The 20459-nt window shown below is 39.4% G+C and overlaps 1 pseudogene; it reads left to right on the top strand.

Moving 5' to 3' along the window:
- Positions 1-1072: 1072 nt before the first annotated feature.
- Positions 1073-20009, top strand: LOC118828247 (annotated as a pseudogene).
- Positions 20010-20459: the final 450 nt, after the last annotated feature.

Genomic DNA, 20459 nt, shown 5'->3' with positions numbered 1-20459 from the left:
TTCAGTGGTTTTCTTACTTTTATCTTTATTAATCTCTCATTTGATTTTTTAAGATTTCTAATTTGTTGTTTAATGTGAAGTTTTAAAATTTGTTCTTTTTCTAATTTTTTTTTAAAAGTTGCATGCCACACTCATTAGTCTGATTTTTCTCTGTTTTATTGTTGAGTTTAGAGACACACAATTTTCCCTAAGTATTGCTCAGGCTGCATCCTATAGATTTTTGTATGTAGAAGTATTGTCATTCTCTTTAATGAAATTATTGTTTCTATGATTTGTTCCATGACCCACTCATTCCTTTGAATTATAATATTTAATCTCCATTTAATTTTAATATACCTTTCCATGGACCTTTATTGAATATAATTTTTATTTCATTATGATCTGAAAGGAATTAATTTAATATTTCTAATTTTCTGCATTTGGTTGTGAGGTTTTCATGCCCTAATAAATAGTCAGTTTTTGTGAAGGTGCCATGTAAGGTGAGTAAGCAGTTGTACTCAAGTTTTCTTGAATAATGGTTTAATGGGCCCTATAAGCCCTTTCCATGAGACCCAGGAGAGTCCTCAGCTTAAAAAAGCCAAGGTCTCCCACTTCATTTCTGGTCATCTCCAGTCACTGCAATCTGTATTTTGCCGGCGAACCAAGATGAGTCAAGAGGAGAAAGTGAGGCTGTTGACATTGCACAGCCTCCCTCACTAAAATGTGATTCACTTGAAATTCATGGCATCACGTCCCTGATATCATGGTCCTCCTCAAGAACGAAGGACAAACAACAATGGGTCAACTCAGTTTTTACTGTTATAAAAGTGTCCTCAGTCTTGGAACACATTAAGAAATTCCTCCTGTCAGCAGTGTAGTAAGTCATTATGGGATGTAATATACACTGTCAAAGTCCTAGAATTATTGACTTTGTTTAATGTTTGTTAAAAGTATTGATTGTAAGGGGAAGCTGGGCCATATATGGAAATAACTGTGGTATATAAGGAAGAAAATGATTCAGTAAGACTTAACAACAAATCTAAGGGCTCCCAATCCTTTAAAATACCCTGCTATAGAACAAGGGTAGGGCTCTTTATCTTATTGACGGGCCAAAGTCCATTGGAAGATTATTCAGGACACTTAGAAATTATTAGCTGCTTCATCTTGCTTTTGCAATCCTCTACGGGCTTTGATTCTAAGCCTTGTATTGCATTAGTAGTAAGGAAAAGTGTCAATGGATCCATCTGTGGTCATTGCTCTTGGCTTACTGCTCTGTATATCATGTCTGCTTCTCATTTTATCATGGAAAAAGGACTTTGGAAGAGGAAAGCTTCCACCTGGTCCTGTTCCTCTTCCCATCATTGGCAATATACTGCAGCTGGACCTTAAGAATATCCCAGAATCTCTTTGCATGGTAAGTAAGCAGCTCTCTCTTCTGTTGGTTTCATTTCTGATTCTAGTGGCAATGAATTTTTTTGGGAGGCTGTGTTCAAGCAGCTCATATAATGAATAGAGCATGTAGAGAGCAGGTTGCTATGTACCTCATATGTTTTCTAGACTATATTTTGATTCACTAATGTGACCATCAGGGCCCACTGCTTAAGCAGGATCTGGTGCTGTCAAGTCCCTGTAGGTGTGGATGAGATCCATTCTACCAAAATTGACATCCTCTACTATTACTGCTCACATTGGCCCTGCAAAGTTCTAGGGGGAAATGCCATCAGTCCCACTTAAAATCTTCATTGTCTTCCATTGGGAGAAAGCAGGGGGTATTTAACGTGCCTGATTATTTCTGCTGCCTGAGAATGAGTAAGTCTTGCAAACAGGTAGAGACCTCCAGCCTTTGTTGGATCAGAGTAGAGAAAGTTTTCCTTCCACATTCCTTAACAGGAGCACTCAGGCAGCCTCTGTGTGCAGCCCTAGTCCTGGCATGTAATCTTAAATGTGCCTGGCTGAAAGTGAGCCTCAAGAGGAACCAGCAGGTTGTAAACTCAGACCTGGAGATCCTAAAGCCTTTGAAAGGTAGCCTGGAGTGGTAGAAAAGGCATTGAACTTTGAATTATAAAGGACTGTTTCAAGTCCAGATTCTGACGTTTACTAGCTTTGTGCCTTGGGCAAGTCATGATTACCTCTGTGGACCTGGGTTTCCTTGGTCTGTATGAGGACATTATCAATAAATGTCCTATCTGCCTCACAAGGTTTTGAGAAAAAATTAGGTGAGGTTAACATGTGGAAACAAAAATATGTTCTCATTTTGACCTGTTAAATTTCCCAACTTATATCTTTACCATGTCCTCCCCTGAGGCCTGGTCTTTGGGGCTTCAATGTCCTCGTCTGTAAAATTATGATTGGTTTAGAAGAGGAGTTCTTCATCTTGGGACCATGAACTCCCAGTGGGTCTGTTTATATATTTCAGAGATTCTTTGACCTTGAATGATAAAAAACGACGTCTCTATTTTTCTAACATAAGTTGTTTCGTTTGTAATCCTATGTGTTTTATTCTGAATGTATTATTCAGAGGAGTGCATAGGCTTCACCAGACTATTAAAGAGTCCATGACACCAAAAGGGTTAAGAACCTCTTGTGATCTCTAAGGTCCCTTCTGGATCTACACCCATGATCCTATGATATCTATTTGTAGTATGTCTATTGGAATGAGGACCCTTTTCTGCTCCAGAGTTTCACTGATAGCATTGTCCCTATTCCCCCCAACTTTGCTACTCTTAAAGCTTCACATGAGTAATAATAATGATGATAATAATAGCCTTCATATCATGATTTAAGGCTGGCTCATTGTTTTACAAACACCTTATTATTCTCAAAAGAACCCTTAGAATTAGGTATTATTATTATCCTCATTTTACAGATGAGGAAACTGAGGCATACAGAAGATAAGGGACTTTCCTGGGGTCACAAAGCTACAAAGTATCTGAAACTGGATTTTGAGTAAGGTCTTCTTGATTCCAGGTCCAGTGTTGTATCTGCTATGGCACCTAGCTATGAAATATAAGCTTAATCTCTCAGGAAGGTTGGGGATACTGCACCAAGGTCACATACTATGCCTCATTAGCCAGTCTTCTGGCTGCTAGCCTAAGACACAAAACAAAATTTTAGCCTTTTGAACTGTCTTTGGAATGGGTTAGGTTCATGGGTTGCATCATCCTCTCTGTAATAAATGTCAGAAATGTTTTGAAGGAGCTAATGCTGGATTCAGAACTTTTACAAGAAGGTCGACAATTGCAATCTAAGCTGTTTGTCATGCAGTTCAGTGATGACTCCCTCACTACTGCCCAAATCTCTTTTCACAGCTAGCAAAAAAATATGGCCCAGTGTTCACTCTACAATTCGGTACTGAGCGTGTTGTTGTGTTACATGGGTACCATGCAGTGAAAGAAGCTCTGATTGATCATGGGGACAAGTTTGCTGACAGAGGACATATTCCAATTTTGGAAAATTTTAGGAATGGATTAGGTAAGTTTCTGTATGGAGCAGAGCAGGAAAGAAAGATAAGAAGAGGGAAAAGAATCATATTCTGGGAAATTGGTGGAAATAGACCCAATTTCAAACCAAAGCCCCCAAAGAAGTGGCATGTTGTGGTGGATGTAATGATTGATATAGAAGCAATTAGTGTTTTCTCCAGGGCAGTAGCTGCATAGCTTCCTGTTGCATATCATAACCAAACTAGGAAGAAAGAGATGAAGGAAAAAAATAAAGAGAGAGAGAGAGAGAGAGAGAGAGAGAGAGAGAGAGAGAGAGAGAGAGACAGAAAGACTTACAGAGACAGAGACACAGAGAAAGACAGAGGAAGAAAGAAAGAAAGAAAGAAAGAATGAAAGAAAGAAAGAGAAAAGGAAGGAAAGAAAAAAGGAAGGAAAGAAGAAAAGAAGGAAAGGAGAGAAAGGAAAGAAGAAAGAGAGAGCAAGGAAGGGAGATAGAAAGGAAGGAAGAAAAGGAAAAAGTATGGAAGGAAGGAAGGAAGGAAGGAAGGAAGGAAGGAAGGAAGGAAGGAAGGAAGGAAGGAAGAAAGGAAGGAAGGAAAGAAGGAAGAAAGGAAGGAAGGAAGAAAGATTGAAAGAAGGAAAAAGAATGAGTCTGGTGTGGCAGAGTCCTAGAGGGAGAAGAGAGATCTACTTCTCTCATCTATCTAGACTTTACCTTTTGTTGTAATCATTCTCCCCTCAGGTGTGACTTTTCCCTTCAAAGATCTATTATTCTAGTTCATTTTCCAGTTAGAATTTTCTCTTTGCTGTTCAGAAGTCCAGTGCTCAACAGTCTGCACCTACACTAGTGTTCTCCTATTAGACAATGACCACAACTTTACGTAGCCTGGGATTCCTGGGAACAAGTCTTCTGGCCATCTGACCAGTGTCTTCTCCATCTTCTGTATGAATATTTCATTAGAGACATTGTCAGATGCCTTGTTAAAATTTGTTTCTTGTCTGTGAATGCATTGTCTTGATCTGCTAGTCTGATGATAGTGTAAAAAAATTAGATTAGGCTAGGAAGACCTATTCTTGATGAACCCATGCTGACTCTTAGTGATCATCCTTTCTAAGTGTTCACAAATCAAACTCTCATAAGAGTAGCAAGAAAGTGAATAACTTAGACAAGACCCCATACTGTCTAGGACATTGAAACCTTTGTTTTGCCATGTGCCATCTCTTGTTGGGCATAACAGAAAAGGGTGAGTGGCAGCCACAGATGTACAGAGTTAGAAAACTTGGCACCAGACATATGAAATGAAGCTGGTGGTCAGGGTTTTGCTGCCTGCCACCAGTAACAGGTAAATCACAATTACTTCAGTCTGCCAGGATAAGGATTATCCAAAATATTGAGCCTTTGAAGACCAAGCAAGGTGTAACAATAAAATTACAATGTGTATTAGAATCCATATGAAGGATAGGTATCTGTACTTTTTGAAATAAACTTAATAATTATAATAATCTGGATACTTCAAGAATCGGTCATCTTGCTTAGCATACAAGAGCTACAATCAGGACAAAAATCCCTCTCTCGTGGCATTCTAGAAGGTACAGACTGGCAAAAGTCGCTGATAATATTTTTCATTATTGTTCCTGATAACCTGAGTAGAAGGAAGCACCTTTTTAGAACACTTGCAGTAAGGACATTTGAGTAATTAAAGGTGGGAAATGAATGACTTAATCAACAACAACAACAGCTAACAAATAGAATACCTACTATGTGCCAGGCCGAGTACTAACTGCTTTACAAATATTATCTCACTTGATCTTTGCAACAACTCCAGGAGGTGGACCCTATTGTTACTCTTCGTTTTATAAGTGAGAAAATTGAGGCAAAAAGAGGTCAAGTGGCTAGCTCAGCTAGTACATATCTAAGGCTAGATTTGAACTCAGATCTCTTGACTGCAGGCATAGTGTTCTATCCATTATGCCACCTAGGTGCTTTGGTTATTAGGTAGCAGTTTATCTGAAAAAAAGGTCTTAAAAATCTTTAGTTGTTTTGTTGTCTGACTGTGGAGGATCAGTCTAATCACTCTGGTTGCTAGGTGAAGGATGAATGGGAGAGAGTAGACTGGAAGCAGAAATATTGCAATATTCCAGGCAAAAGAGTGATGAAGGTGTGGATTAGAGGGGTGGATATATGAGTGAAGAGAGGGGAACAGTTGTGAAAACTGAGGTAGGGGCAGCTAGTTGGTACAGAGGATAGATCACTAGCCCTGGAGTTAGGAGGACCTGAATTCAATTCTGGCCTCAGATACTTGACACTCACTAGCTGTGTGACCCTGGGCAAGTCACTTATCCCCCACTGCCTCACCCTGCACAAAAAAAGTGAAAGAAAGCTGATGGCAAGAGGGGAATGATTAGGCAAGTATTTAGATGTTAGGGAAAGAAGACTTAGAAATCAAGGATCCCAATGAGGTTCTGAACCTGAGTGACTGCAAGGCTGGTGGATCCTTTAAACAGAAATAGGGAAGGAAAGAAGAAGGGAAGTTTTGAGTAAGGAAGTCAGTGAATTCAATTTTGGGTATAATAATTTTGAAATATCTATAGGAAGGAAAGAAATGGAAGCATGAATGGTAGTGTTTTTCCTGTTATTTTCATTTCGTTTTATGATCTGAGGTGGAAAGAATCCAGAGTTTTGGTCAGGATTCTTGAGTCCTACACATAGTCTGAGAGTTAACCATTCATGAATTTAGGTGAGTCTCTTAATCTTTCTCAGATTCTTCATGTACAAAATGAGGTGGGAGGACTGGACAATTTCTAAGACCTCTTGACTATTTCAGTTTATGATTCAGTAAAATTAGATACAAACCAATGGAAAAAGTTCAAATTTTCCCAAGCAAAAATTTCCAAAGTTCTTTATTCAGCTCTTCACCTGCACTGAAGGGGACTTGATTTTCTTTTCTTTCCTTTTATTTTCTTTTGCTTTCCCTTCCTTTCTCTTCTCTTCTTTTCTTTTCTTTCTTCTTTCTGAGGGGATCCTGGGACAGAGCAGGAGCTACCTAAGCTCCAGAGTTTCTTGTGTTATGGGATGTGTTAGGAAATACAATTTGTGAGAATGTCCTCAAAGCAGAAGCCCTTTTCTGGGGATGTCAACTTTTCCATAGATCCTAGAAGGCCTCACTTTGTAAGCTTCTACTTTTGCAGAGTGATATTTAATGAAGACAACATGAATTAAAGTCCATTCCAAGGAATATCAGTCATTTCTTATTCGTGGGTTCCTTTATAAAGGACCTTGAAGCAGAAGGTGAAAAAGTTGATCCTGATAAAGGTCCTATGGAAATAAGATTACAGGCATAAGTATAGGTATAAGGGTATTTGGGTGAAGTCTTCATCCTGTATCTGGAATCAGAGGGTCATGTCTGAAGGTAGGGAGCTGTGATGTATTCAGGGAAAGAAAGATATGTCTTGTGAAGCTTTAGTATGTGCCTATCACCTTTAATGTATGTGTAGACCTTGGCCATTGCTCAAATTAAGTACAATCCTTTGTATAATTGCTGTGTTTTGTTTTGACTCAATGGTCATTTCCCCATAATCAACCATCCTACCTAGTAACCTTGCTTAGAGGAAAAAAAACGGAAGCTCAGAAAAGTCACCTAATACAGGGATTGCTATTGGGCTTATGGAACTTTTAATTCTTATTGAGGTTACCTCTTGTTGCTCAGTCATTTCAGTCATGTCTCACTTTCCATGAAGCCACTGGGGGGTATTCTTGGCAAAGATACTGGCATAGTTTGCCATTAAATTTTCCAGATCATTTCACAGATGAAAAACTGAAGCAGACATGGTTAAGTGACTTGCCAAGAGTCACATAAATAGTAAGTGTCTGAGGCTGGATTCGAACTCATGAAGATGAGTCTTCCTGCCTCCAGGCCCAGTATTCTATACATTAAGGCACCTACTAACCCAAAAAAAGACAAGAAACAGAGACTCTCAGTCTTTGGTCCCTGTGTGAAGTAGGGAGTCTAGTAATTCAAGACATCCTAATCCTTTAGATTCTTTGGGTCAAACAATGCAGAGACAGAAACTCGCTTAACCTAGAAACATTCAGGGTCTCCAAAATATGTCTTTATCCTCCCCTCCCTCTTTGTGGAACTTCATTTCCAGGAGGGAGATGTGAGTGTAAGGCCCCTAATGTGTTTACGACTGTGAGGAAGAATGAATGATGTGTAGGATGGGACAGTAAACAGTATCATTGATAGAGGAGAAAGAAAACTGACACCTCCCCCACTTCATCCTATTCTCCTGAAACAGGGGGTGTGAGTTAAGGGCCCTTGGTCATGGACTTTTTGACATGGGCTATAAGGAACCTTGGAGGCTAAGGCTCCTCTTCTTCCTGCTCCCCTTTATAGGTGTTATTATAAGCAACGGAGAGAGATGGAAGCAAATCCGGCGCTTCTGCCTCATGACCCTCAGGAATTTTGGGATGGGGAAGAGGAGCATTGAAGAGTGAGTCCAAGAAGAGGCAAAACACCTTGTGGAGGAGTTAAAAAAAACAAAAGGTTGGTGTTTCTTTAAATTGTTACCAGTGACCTTAGAAAAGTCCATCCCATCCCTGGTAAATTATGCAGACTGAATTTTGTCCAAGAAATTTACCGTAGTCTGAAACCACCCCCTTTGCAGTTTCAGGACAATCCTGGTGGTATGCCCATAACTGTGTGGTCATCCCTAGAAGGCCTGAAGGGTCAGGACAGCTGAGAGAAGAGATGAGAGGCAGTACAGCTCTGTAATAAGTTCATGCTAATCTTGTGAGGAGGCAGTGTTGGGAGAAAGTCTTATGGGTATAACCTTCAATGTTTTTATTCCTTTTCTGATGGAGCAGAGCTCACAAGAACGTAGCAGCAGTAGTTATTACTTTGGGTCAACAATTCCAGGGGGAGAAGGCATTCCTTTAGGATCATTTCGCAGAGTCCAGGGATTTTCGTGATTTTTTACTGACTAGCCAAAGGAAGGGAAGCAGGGCTGGTAACATTGATAAGAAGGCATTGAGTTGACTAAGTAACAATTCTTGGAAGCTCTTTCCCTTCAAGCTTCCTCCTCCTCCCTGATCTAAGCTATCTAGCAGAAGGGTTGTCTTCCTTCTCTGACATCTGAAACTTAGCGGGGCACAGGGCACTTGAGAAGGGCATAAATAGTGTTCCTGATGCCATAAATTCTATGGGATAAATATATTTTAAACTGTAAAAGGCAAAACCAGTTTGTGTGTGTGTGTGTGTGTGTGTGTGTGTGTGTGTGTGTGTGTGTGTGTTAAGTGGCAGTAATTGGGCAGTAGTAGGGTTGAGCCCAAGACATTGGAATTAGTAGTGTCCTCCCCACCTCGGACTCACTTCTAGGCCAGTCTCTACACTTATTATTGAGAGGATAAGTTATTGTGGAGAAGGGGCCCATCTTTCTCATTACCACTGCAACAGCTGATGACCAGCTGTAATGGCAAGAAAATTGGGCTTTTTGCTGTTTTTTTTGGAGTGCTTCTCAGCACTAAGGCAATCAAGTGCCTTTGATTGAGTCTTGCCTTTGTTTGCAGCAAGAGTCTTTGATTGAATCAAGAGTCTTTGATTACCTGCTTAGGTCACGAGAAAGCCTAGTCACATGAGTTTGAGTCACATGATTGTGATGCCCTCTGAATCAGAAGAAGTGTATGTATACTGTGACATTGGAATTTTGCTTTGGGGCCCACTTATTGGAAGAGTGTTCCTGTGACTTGGCCAGAGGGGACTCTGGGTAGAAATTAAGGAGCACCGCCCCTGTCTTTGCAAACCCAGATTTTGGTGCTTCTCTCTCTGTTAACTATATATGTATTGCTATAGAGAGACAGTTAGATGCCCTGTCTGCTGATTTGTGTTATTTGCTCTGTTTATCTAATTTCTGCTTGTAATTTTTGTTTGTGTTTTCTCTGAAGTTCAGGGTGCTGACTTTTCCCCCTGAACTAAGTGAATGATGTATGTGTGTTTAAAGCAAAATTGTAAACTCTTAAAGTTGCTTTCTTTAGAAAATCAGGTCAAAGAACCTGTGCTAGTGGCCCTCCTGTATGCTGCTATTGTTGGTCTTCCATCTCCCTAGCAGCTGCTACTAACATAGGTGTTACACCAGCTACTGCCAAAAGGTAGATAAGAGTGGCAGCAATCTCTAGTCAGCTGGTCCTAGTCCAGCCCTCATAGCTCTCATCTGGGGAAGGAACACCTGTGGAGAGGGATTTTACCATTGCCACCAATTGCCAGTCAATTGCTCTTCATAAGGCAGATGGGCCAGTCTGGTTAAAGCAGTGGGCCACCCTGAGGGAGAGAGAAGAGGCAATATATGCCAGTCCAGGCAACCTACCATCACTATGTTGATATCATTCCTCCATGGACAACCCAGGACCCTGAACCTCAGTGCATTTGGAGTAGCATGGATTCCAGCCTAGTGCCTACAACCCTCATGCTGGGATTACTGAATGAAATAAAAGGAAATATAATTTAAAAAGAGACATGAAGAAGTTTGGAAGCAAAAGCTAGATAGGGTGAAGTGGTGAATAGAGATTTAGAAATGGGAAGTAGGAAGAGCACCGTATCTGCGGCCAGGAGAGAATTTAGGTTGAATCCCACTTCTTGATCCTTCCTAGTTGGGGCATAAAGCAGCTAATTTTCTTGAGCCTCAGCAACTTCATCTATAAAATCAGAATTATTCTATTTGTACTTAGGATTCTTACGTGGATCAAATCAGATGCTTCACAAAGGGTAGTTTATTTTCAAACTGGCTGTTCCAATAAATGTCAGCTAGAATGTAAGCTAGAGGAGAAAGCAGGACAGTCATATCCTACCTAAAGGCAGGAACGCCTTCCTTTTCCTCACGCTGGCAGCATTAAAGTCTATCTCTCTCTCTCTCTCTTTTAGGATTACCCTGTGACCCCACATTCATCCTTGGGCGTGCTCCTTGCAATGTAATCTGCTCTATCGTTTTCCAGAAACATTTTGAATATAAAGATGAGAAGTTTCTATATTTACTGAAACTTTTAGAAGAAAATGTCAAGATTGGAAGTTCCCCGTGGATGCAGGTGAGGTTAATCTTCCCTCCATTTGTACCTCAAGATATTTTCTTTTCATTACTTAAAGAAGCTACTTCTAGGTACTAGGCAAGAGTTCATAATGCATTCCATTGGGAGGTACAACAGTGCCATACTGGTTTGGATTCACATTTTCTTCTTCATTGACAGGGGATAAAGTCAGAGAAGATCACCCCATGTGGTCTGATTTGAGGGACAGCATAAGTCCCTCCCTGCACCAGGTTACCCTCTGGTCCCAGGGACTGAATGTTAAAATTCATGTTACTATAGATAAGCTGACTTTTCCCTTGAGCACCTTAGTTTGGATCAGGTTAGCAAATAAGCTAGCTGTTCCAATGGAAGGAGGTAGGCAGAGCTCTTAGAAGACCTCATTATAAGAAAGGATGAGAACTTTTCTGTAGGAAATAAGAATTGAGAGTGAAGGCCAAGTAGTCTCAGGAAAGCAGGGAATAAAATACTAAAATATTTTTAGGGAGTTTGTATAGGAAATGGTGAGAAAAGTCACTATTTCACAAAGGGTATTTGTCCTTACCCTTAGCCCTTTTCTGACAATTATCCAAATGCTAGAGTAGAGAATTATTTTCTCTTTCTAATAAAGTATGATATAAAATTCTTCTTTTTAGGTCTACAACTCTTTTCCATCTCTAGTACATTATCTCCCTGGATCTCATCACAAACTAATTAAAAATAATTATTTACAAAATGAATTTATTTTGGAAGAAGTGAGGGAACACCAAAGGACACTGGACCCTAGTAATCCTCGGGACTTCATTGACTGTTTCCTGATCAAAATGGAACAGGTACAGTGTGAGCAGTGGGTCTGAATCCCTGTTCTTGTACATGAAATACTTTGTGTATTAGAGGATGACACTCACATTCACAAACATAGAGCAGTAAATAATTATATATTAATCATATTGTTCTCAGAGCACTGTATGGGGCAGGCAGAAGAATTAGAGGACATGGGCCTAGCCCTGATAGAATCTCTAATCCAAAGAAGGAAGCACATGTAAAGACAAGAGAATAATTATCAAGAATGTGTAAGGAAAGATAAAATAGGTTACAAGTCGAAGATTTAAGTGATGAAGGAATTTGGAATCAGCAAGAAATACAATATTTGGGGAGGGTTAACATAAGGTTTCCTCCTGGAAAAGTTAGGTTTTGATGTGGGTCTTGAAGGAGGTCCTAGAGCTAGGCAGTGAGGACTGGGCAGGACATTTCAGGACTCTGCAAAGACAGTCTGAGAAGCCTGATTGGAATGGAGCTGCTGCTGTAGTAATTACTTGTGGGGAGGATGGTGGGTTTTACCATCAAGATGGTGTAGTTAGTCATCACCTCCACGAACAACAAAGAGTAAAACCAAAGGGAAGGAAAATTGTTGAAAAGTTATATAAAGAAAAAAAAAACAAACAAATTAGAAAGAAAACTAGAACAAAGCAATATGCTAATGTAATTCCCATGGAGTAAATGAAGCCATGAAAGTACCAGAAACATGGCAGAAGGTAAAAGATATGCTGATGGGCACCTGAAATATGTTCATCTCACTTAACTATATTAGCTTAGTAAATCAGGAGGAAAATACTGTGGCTTAAATTTATACAATGCTTGTGTATTTGTTGTTTAGTTATTTCAGTCATGTCTGACTCTTAATAAGCCCATTTCAGGTTTTCTTGAGTAAGATACTGGAGTGGTTTTCTATTTCCTTCTCATTTTACAGATAAGGAAACTGAGGCAAACAAGGTTCAGTGACTTGTCCAGGGTCACACAGCCAGTATATGCCAGAGGCTAATTTCCAACTCAGAAAGAGGCATCTTCCTGACCCTAGATCCAACAAACAATCCATTGCACACCCTACTTGCTTGAGTATATCCACAGATATTATTGATATATACTACATAGGTATGAATACCTTGAAAGATAGCATGATATAGTACAGTTGTGTCAAACATGAACAGAAATGGATTCCAGTCAGCTTTATATGGACTTAGAAAACCCATATATTATCAATATCTGTGCTAAATTGTATCTTCATTTATTTTTCTAAACATTTCCCAATTACATTTTAATTTGGTTTGGACCCCCACATTTTTGCTATTTACTTGTGCGCTGAGTGATAAGAGTTTGACACCCCTAATGAAGGAGAGAAAGATCTGTCCTCAGAGCCAGGCAAAACTGAGTTCAAGTCACCTCTCTGACACAAAATATGTGTGTGATCCTGAGTAGGTCACTTAACCTGGCCCTGCCCTATATGTGTGTGTGTGTGTGTGTGTGTCTGTCTGTCTGTCTGTCTGTCTCTATTTCTCTTTCTTTGTCTCTATTTCTCCTTCTTTGTTTCTCTCTATGTATTTCTTCTCTCTGTTTCTCTCCCATGTTTCATATCTGCAACAGCCAAACTGCCTTGGTAATTGCCAGCTTCTTGTTCTTCTTTGGACTGTGTTGCTCAAACATAATTTATTCATATGATTTATTCATAGATTTAGAACTGAAAGGGATCTTTGGGGTCATTGAGTCCAAGATCCTTATTTCACAGATGAGGAAACTAAAACTTAAAAAGGTTAAGTGACTTGCCCAAGGTCAAGATCAAAGTTGGGGTAGAGGGGAAGCTACTGGCACAGTGGATAGGACACTGGCCCTGAAGTCAGGAGGACCTGAGTTCCAATCTAGGTGCAGACCCTTATTGGCTGTGCGACCCTGGGCAAATCACTTAACCCTGATTACCTCCCCACAAAAAATTCTTTAAAAAAAATCTAAATTTGGATTCATACCAACCTCCTCTGCCTCCAAATCCACCATCCTTTCCATTGTGCTCTGCTGTTTCCCTTAATTTTCAGTTAATCATAAAAAATTATTCCTAGGAAAAGCAACAACCACAGTCTGAATTTACCATTGAAAACTTGCTCTGGACAGCAACTGATCTATTTGATGCAGGAACAGAGACAACAAGCACCACCCTGAGATATGGACTCCTGCTTCTCCTGAAACACCCTGAGATAAGAGGTAGGATAACAGGCTAACAATACACATCCATCATTTAGTTAGCATGAGAGGGGTTCATGGTCTTTTTGAAGCTTTCCTTGGAAACGTTTTTGTTGTTGGTTTTATATATTTAAGTCATTATATGTTCAAGTCAACTTATTCCTTCCCCTCTACCTTGTTTAGTCAAGTGGTATGTAATTGTGTGTTGTTATTAAAGACAGGCATAGAGATAGTGATAGGAATAGAGACTGTAGCCCAGTGATAGAACAGGGAGGAGTTGAATGATTGCAAAGGCAGTGTTTCCTGATTGCTCATTTATCCTGCCTGACCACAGGAGGAGCTGGTGCATCTGGCTTCCTATCACTCATAGAGCCACCTAGGGCAGTTTGGGCCTATTGTTGGTCACACTGAGTTCTGGAAGAGGTCCAGACTGAGACCTCTCCTCCTTTCTTTAGCCAAGTGCTGCTTGGCTTGTATTTTTTAAGGACAACTTGACCCTGTCCTAAGGATGTAAGGCATAGGTGCCTCAAAAGATTCTCAGTTGGCTTAAGAGACTAAAACTGAATTTTCGTCTATCTATGAGAATGTGAGAGTCCATTACATTATTTACCAATGTAGGTCTTAGTGAAAAATCACAGGAAAATATGAGAAGGCAGTTTTTGTACCTACCTTTCAGATCAATTTTCATTCATATTGTGACAGGAAAAGTGCATGAAGAAATTGATCGTGTGATTGGCCGAGATCGAAGTCCCTGCATGGAGGACAGAAACAAGATGCCTTACACCAATGCTGTGATACATGAGATACAGAGATACATTGACCTCATTCCCACCAACCTGCCCCATGCAGTGACAGAAGATGTTCAATTTAGACAGTATCTTATCCCCAAGGTCAGAAGTGCTTCTCACTCTGACACAAGATTTTATACTCTCTCCCATTGAATTATAGAATTTTAGAGTTAAAAGGAGCCTCAGGTCAACCCACATCCCAAAGAAGTGGTCACAGAATTTCAGAATTTGAAGGGATTTCGGTGGTCGTATTGTCCATCCCAATCTGAAAAAAAAATTCATCTACAATATGTGGTCTTCCAATCTTTCCATAAAGACTTTCAATGAGGCAGAAGTACTGTGAAATTCTGTGGCATTCCAGTCTAATCTTGGGTAGCCCTAGTTTGGGGGAATTTTTTCCTTGCATTAAGCCCAAGTTTGCAATTTTGTAACTTCAGTCTGTTGCTCTTGGTTTTGTCATTTGGAACAAAACCGAGCAAAGTTACTCTCCCTAGTAACAGTCCATAAAACATTTGAAATCAACTATTATGTCTCCTGTTCTATTATGTTTTCTGCTCTCTTGTCTAAATATTCCCATTTCCTTCAACCCATCCTCACAAGGCATGGACTTCTTATTCTTATCATCCTGGTTTCCCTCTCTTGAATAGCCTCTAGCTCTTCAAATGTCTACTAAAATGTGACTCCTAGAATGAATACAATCCTCATTTGTGAGCTGATGAGATCAGAGTACAGTGGTGCCTGCTTCCAAGATGCCATTAAACTTTCAGTAATTACCCTTTGTATCTGTGGTCAGTCAATCAGTTTTATATCCACCTAATTGTGTGATAGTCTAACCTGTATATTTCCATCTTTTTCAGAAGAACATGAAAAATGTTAGCAAGTGATTTGCTAGAATCTAAGTAAACTCTATGCACAACACCTCTGAACTACCAGTTTATTAACACCCTCAAAAAGGGAAATAAAGATGATTCCACTCCACATCTTTATGACTACTACTTCCTTACCCAGAATCATTTCCTTGTTCCTTCATTATCTAGCTTATCTCTTTAGAAATATTTTCTAGACTCTGAGTGCAAATTGAAATATACCTTTTTCTCTTTATTTTTCTTGCACAGGTGTCTAAGTGCTCTCTTATTTTCTCCTAACTTCTCTGGGGTATTAAATCCCTATCAGTCATATTGATTTATTTATACTATCCTTTTCAGTTCAAAGATTTTTCCCTTCATCAGAAAAAAAAGAGAAGCAAGAGAAAAAATGAGAAGTTTTTATCTTCTCTTGTTTCTTGTCATCCTCATCGTTTAATGCTCTGAGTTGTGGCATTATCCTTTCTTTAATCATTCTCTTTTTCACAATATACTTTTTAAAAAACCCTCTTGTTGCCCTTTGTCAGCCTCACCAGCCTCTGTTCATTCTGGGCTTCACCACTTCTGTCATTCTTATGGAACTGTGATATGCATCTTTTACTCTTCTTTGTGTTCAAAAATCTAAGTTTATTGGTGAGTTCTCTGTGATAACAATAGCTATTGTTGATAAAGTACTTTGAGGTCTGCTTTCCCTAGGTTATCTCATTTAATCTTTACAAGGCTCTGCTATTATTATCCCCACTTTACAGGTGAAGCAACTAAATCTTAGAGAGACCTCCTGGCTTCCCTAGGGTCAGGCAACTACTAAGTGTCTAAGTCAGGATTTGTACTAAGGTCTTTTTGATTTCAGGTCTTGAAGTCTCTCCGCTGTACCACCTGGCTACCTTATCCACTTACCTTTAGAGAATGTTTCTTTTTCTTCCATCATCAGAAGTGTTTTTCTTTGTGTTTTTAGAAACTAACACTTATTTTTCTTGGTGATAATAATAACTAACATTAGGTTTTGTGAAGCACTTTACAAATATTATCCCTTTTTATCCTCAAAATAACCCCGAATTGTAGGTGCTATTCTTTTTCTCATTTTCCAGATGAGGAAACTGTGTCTGAGAAAGGGTACATGATTTGGCCGGAATCACACAGCTAGTGAGTATTTGAGGTCAGATCAGCTCTTTCTGACTCTAGGTCCTATACACTATCCATTGGTCCACTTAGTTACCTCTGTTAAAAACTCTAAGGTGGACTTGTCACTTTCCCCAAATTCCCATGATTACCACCCATGGATGTGCACAGAAAGTGTGCCAAGTATGACAGCATCCCCTGTACCACACCATGATCCCTTCAGCGGAAGCATGTTGAGCCACAGGTGTTCTGCAGATCTGTATTCACATCTATGTTGTCCAACTTGATCTCAGATTGTGAGAATTGGATCAATAAAAGAATTTCCTTCTTTTGGTTCTGCTACATTTGCAAGATAAAATTATTGTTAAGAAAAGTGAGGGAATTATGAGTTGCTCTGTTTTTGACCGAAAAGAAACTCAAGGATCTGAATGAATAATTGAATTCTTCCACCGCTGCTATATCTCATCTAACCACCAGCGCTTACAATCTGTTTTCTGTATTCTTAGTCTATTTCTTCTTTATGTTCCAGTGGTGTTTAGAATACTATCATAACAATATCACTTTTGATGTTCCCCCCATTCCTCTTTATGTAGGTGCTTTTCATCATTCTTCTTTCCTCTGTTTCCTGTCTTAATATATACTACACTACCCTCTTTTTCCTGTCTTGTTTCTTTTGAAAACGATATACTGTTTCCAGGACTTTGTTCTTGTTAAGGATCTCATCCTACCAAGTTCTAGTTATAACTTTGAGGTCAAACGTGCTTCCTTGTCTTAAAAGTTTCAGTCCATCTTCTATTTTTAGCCACACTTTAAGCATTTAAAATACCCTTTTGACTATATATGTATGAAATCCAAAGAATAATCTTTCCTGCCTTTGCTGGGTGCATCATCCCATTCTTGGCTAGGAGTCTATCATTTCTATATTTTAATTAAATTAAGGTGTGGTACAGAAATCCAAATCCCATTCTCAAACACCCTATTATGAAATATCCATTTCTGAAATCTGCCTTTCCTTTCTGAATCTTTTCCTTCCATTTATAGCCATAAGGAACACACCTAATGCACACCTAGGGTCTTTAGGGTTTTTTGTCCTAAATTTTAAATTTTGCAAATGCTTCCCAGGTTCTTTATGGAAGTAGTATTTTTGTTTATGTGAATCACCAGAGGTGGATAGTAGTCATCCACTTTGACAAGTCTAGGGAGGTTCTCTGTTATGTCTTTAATATATGCTCTGAGAATATGGCAGACCTATATCTATCTTTTTCATTGTTGTCAAACAACTGTTTCAGTATCTTTCCACAAGGATTCAGCAACCATTACTTTTCTTCCTGGATCTCTTATCAGGTAACACCTGTGAACCTACTTTACCATTCTTTAGAGTATAAGAAAGGTTTTCTTTCTCAAAGCATCCAGTTTCTCAATCATCAAAAAGAGCTACCAATTTGTTTATCAGCTCTTGCGTTATTCTTCTGTGTGACATTATTTTAATCTTCAACATTCTGACACCGATCAGAATTAATTTCTGGCTCTTTAGATCATATGTCATCTGCTTGAACTTATCCACAATTGGTTAGCTTATTGTCCTCCCAGATAGCTCTTTTCTTCTTTGATACATCTAATCATTAAAAGTAATTTTATTAACTTTTCTTAACTTGATGTCTACCTCCTTGTGTCTTTTACTTATCGGTAGTGGTTCAATCCCACAAGGTGTCAAAATTCAGTTACATCTCTCAGAATAATATTATAGACATTCCAATTAATGCTATCAACAGAAGAGTTTTTTTTTAAAAATTACCTCCTTCCATACTTAAAAATGAGGGCTTTTGACTAGATTATAGTTTCAAGTTCCCTTTCAGTTCTACCATTCTACCATTCTTATTTTCTAATTATTTGTTTGTATCTGCTCATTTCAGGGTACCAAAATAATACCAGTACTGTCTTCTGTTCTGAATGACGATGGAGAGTTCCCCAATCCAGACCAGTTTGACCCAGGTCACTTCCTGGATGAAAGTGGCAAGTTTAAGAAGAGTGACTATTTCATGCCTTTTTCAGCGGGTAAGACATCCCTCTAAAGGTGTGCATCAAAGGTGTGTTGATAACTCAGAGGACCTCATTACCTGTGTGACCTTGGTCAAATGATTTAATTTCTCTTGGGATTCAGTTACTTTATATGCCAAAAGATTGTGTTGGACTAGGTGACCATTATGATCCTTCCAAGTTCTAAAACCAGGGAGTAGGGTGGAGACATAGTACATCATTCTTCTAGTTCTCCTTTGTCCATGGTTCATCAACTAAACTAAATGAGCTGGGTTTCAGGCTAGTAGTCTGAGCTTATTAGAAAAACAGGCAGAACTGAGATAGTGACCACTCTATTTTCCATCCACCACCCACAAGCCCCCACAAGCCCCCATATTATATACTATCCTCCCAGTCACCCTCAACTAGGATCTACTTCTCAGATAAAGTCTTCCCAGCTTTTATCTTAACATGGCATAATCTTGTATCTTATGAAGCCAAGAAAGGGGATTGTGTTATCTTAAGGCCTAAGATACCTTTATGGATGAGGTCACTGAGGGTCTAATCTTAGAGTTTACAATTTTGTAGAAATGTGACTCCTGATTAGGACACACAAGTATGGAACCTCCTTTTCTAGTTATGTAGAATTTAATGGGGATCTCTTAGTACAGAATTATAGATAATGATCTGCCTTGTCCTTTCATCTTCAGTTCTTGGGGGAGCCTATTCAGTATCAGCTAATATTGGTGATAGCCATGACTGGGGCTGGCAGATATGAATGTTGTCAGGCAGCTAACTGTCCCTGACATTGTGGTCTCCAATCCCATGACCTGCTCAGTTGGTTCTAATTTTTTTATTAGAGCTAGTAGTGAGTAGTTAAGACAACTGTCTGGATGGCCAGGAAGTTGTGGGGTAGACTCCAGAGGTGTTTTCTGTCCAGAATGATGTTAGGATGCTCCCAAAGGGAACTTTGATCATTCTTCTGTCACCTTTCCCCATCACTCTGAGTAGCCATAAATTTAGATCTTGAGATTATGAATGGGTGATTGTTTTCTCCCTAGGGCAATGACTGCTTTCCCCTGAATCTAAATCCCAGAACTAGCTCCAGCTCAGGGGGGACTGATTAAGAGAGAGGCTTTTCCTTCTGTTCAGGAGAAACTGGATCTTCAAAGGAGTGAAGGACCAGAGAGGAAAGGAATGTATGCAGTCTTTTCCCTAATGCCACTGAGTGCTGATGGTCTTCCTATAAGTCTGAAGAAATGGTCTGGATGATTTACAAGTCTATGAATGTCAAATCCGTGTATTTCTCTCTTTCAGGAAAACGGACATGCGCTGGTGAGAGCCTGGCTCGGATGGAATTATTTCTGTTTTTTAGTACCATCTTACAGAATTTTACCTTGAAATCTCCCATTGACCCAAAAGATATTGACACATCCCCAGTTGCCAGTGGTTTTAGCAAACTACCCCCATCCTATGAGCTCTGCTTTCTACCTTTCTAACACATGTGAAGGACCCTGCCTGGTTCCAACCCTACTAAAGTCTCTTCATGTGCTATGAACAAGCTATATTCATTCCATTTCCTGGAAATGAAAGCTCCCTCTGAAAGCCCAGTATACCCTTCTACCATAATCTAATACTTCTTTTACCTTTTGCCTAAATCATGACTTTATTTTCCACAAAAATTCCCTAGAAATTCAATATTCTTCGAATATTTCTTCCCTTCCTTTTTTCCCTTCCCTTCCTTTCCCTTCCCTCCAGTACCCATATTTCAGATCACAATTTAGATGTCATATCTTTGTGAGCTCTTTCATCCTAATAGTATGTACCATATAATTTAAGACTGAATTATATACCCATCTTATATCATGTATTCTTTCAGACATGTTAGTAGATCCTGTCTTGTGCTCCTTACTAGATCTTAAGTTTCTGATTAGGAGGGCCTTTATCATACTTTTGTGTGCAATTACCCCCACCGATGAGTTAGAAATCCTTTACTTCTCCTTAAATGTCTCAGGTTACACACATACATAGCGTACTCTGACGGCTGCTTAACTCAACACAATGTGATGGCAGTGAAGTGGTACCATGGACAGAGTGTAGGACCTGGAGTTAGGAAGACCTGAGTTAAATCCAGCCTTAAACATTTACTGGCTGTACGACCCTGGGCAAGTCAGTTCATCTCTTTTTGCTTCAG

The sequence above is a fragment of the Trichosurus vulpecula genome, chromosome 8 (assembly GCF_011100635.1).
Source record: "Trichosurus vulpecula isolate mTriVul1 chromosome 8, mTriVul1.pri, whole genome shotgun sequence".
NCBI classification, from domain to species: domain Eukaryota; kingdom Metazoa; phylum Chordata; class Mammalia; order Diprotodontia; family Phalangeridae; genus Trichosurus; species Trichosurus vulpecula.
Note: the sequence above shows the minus strand (reverse complement) of the source record. Positions and strands in the feature narration are given on the sequence as shown.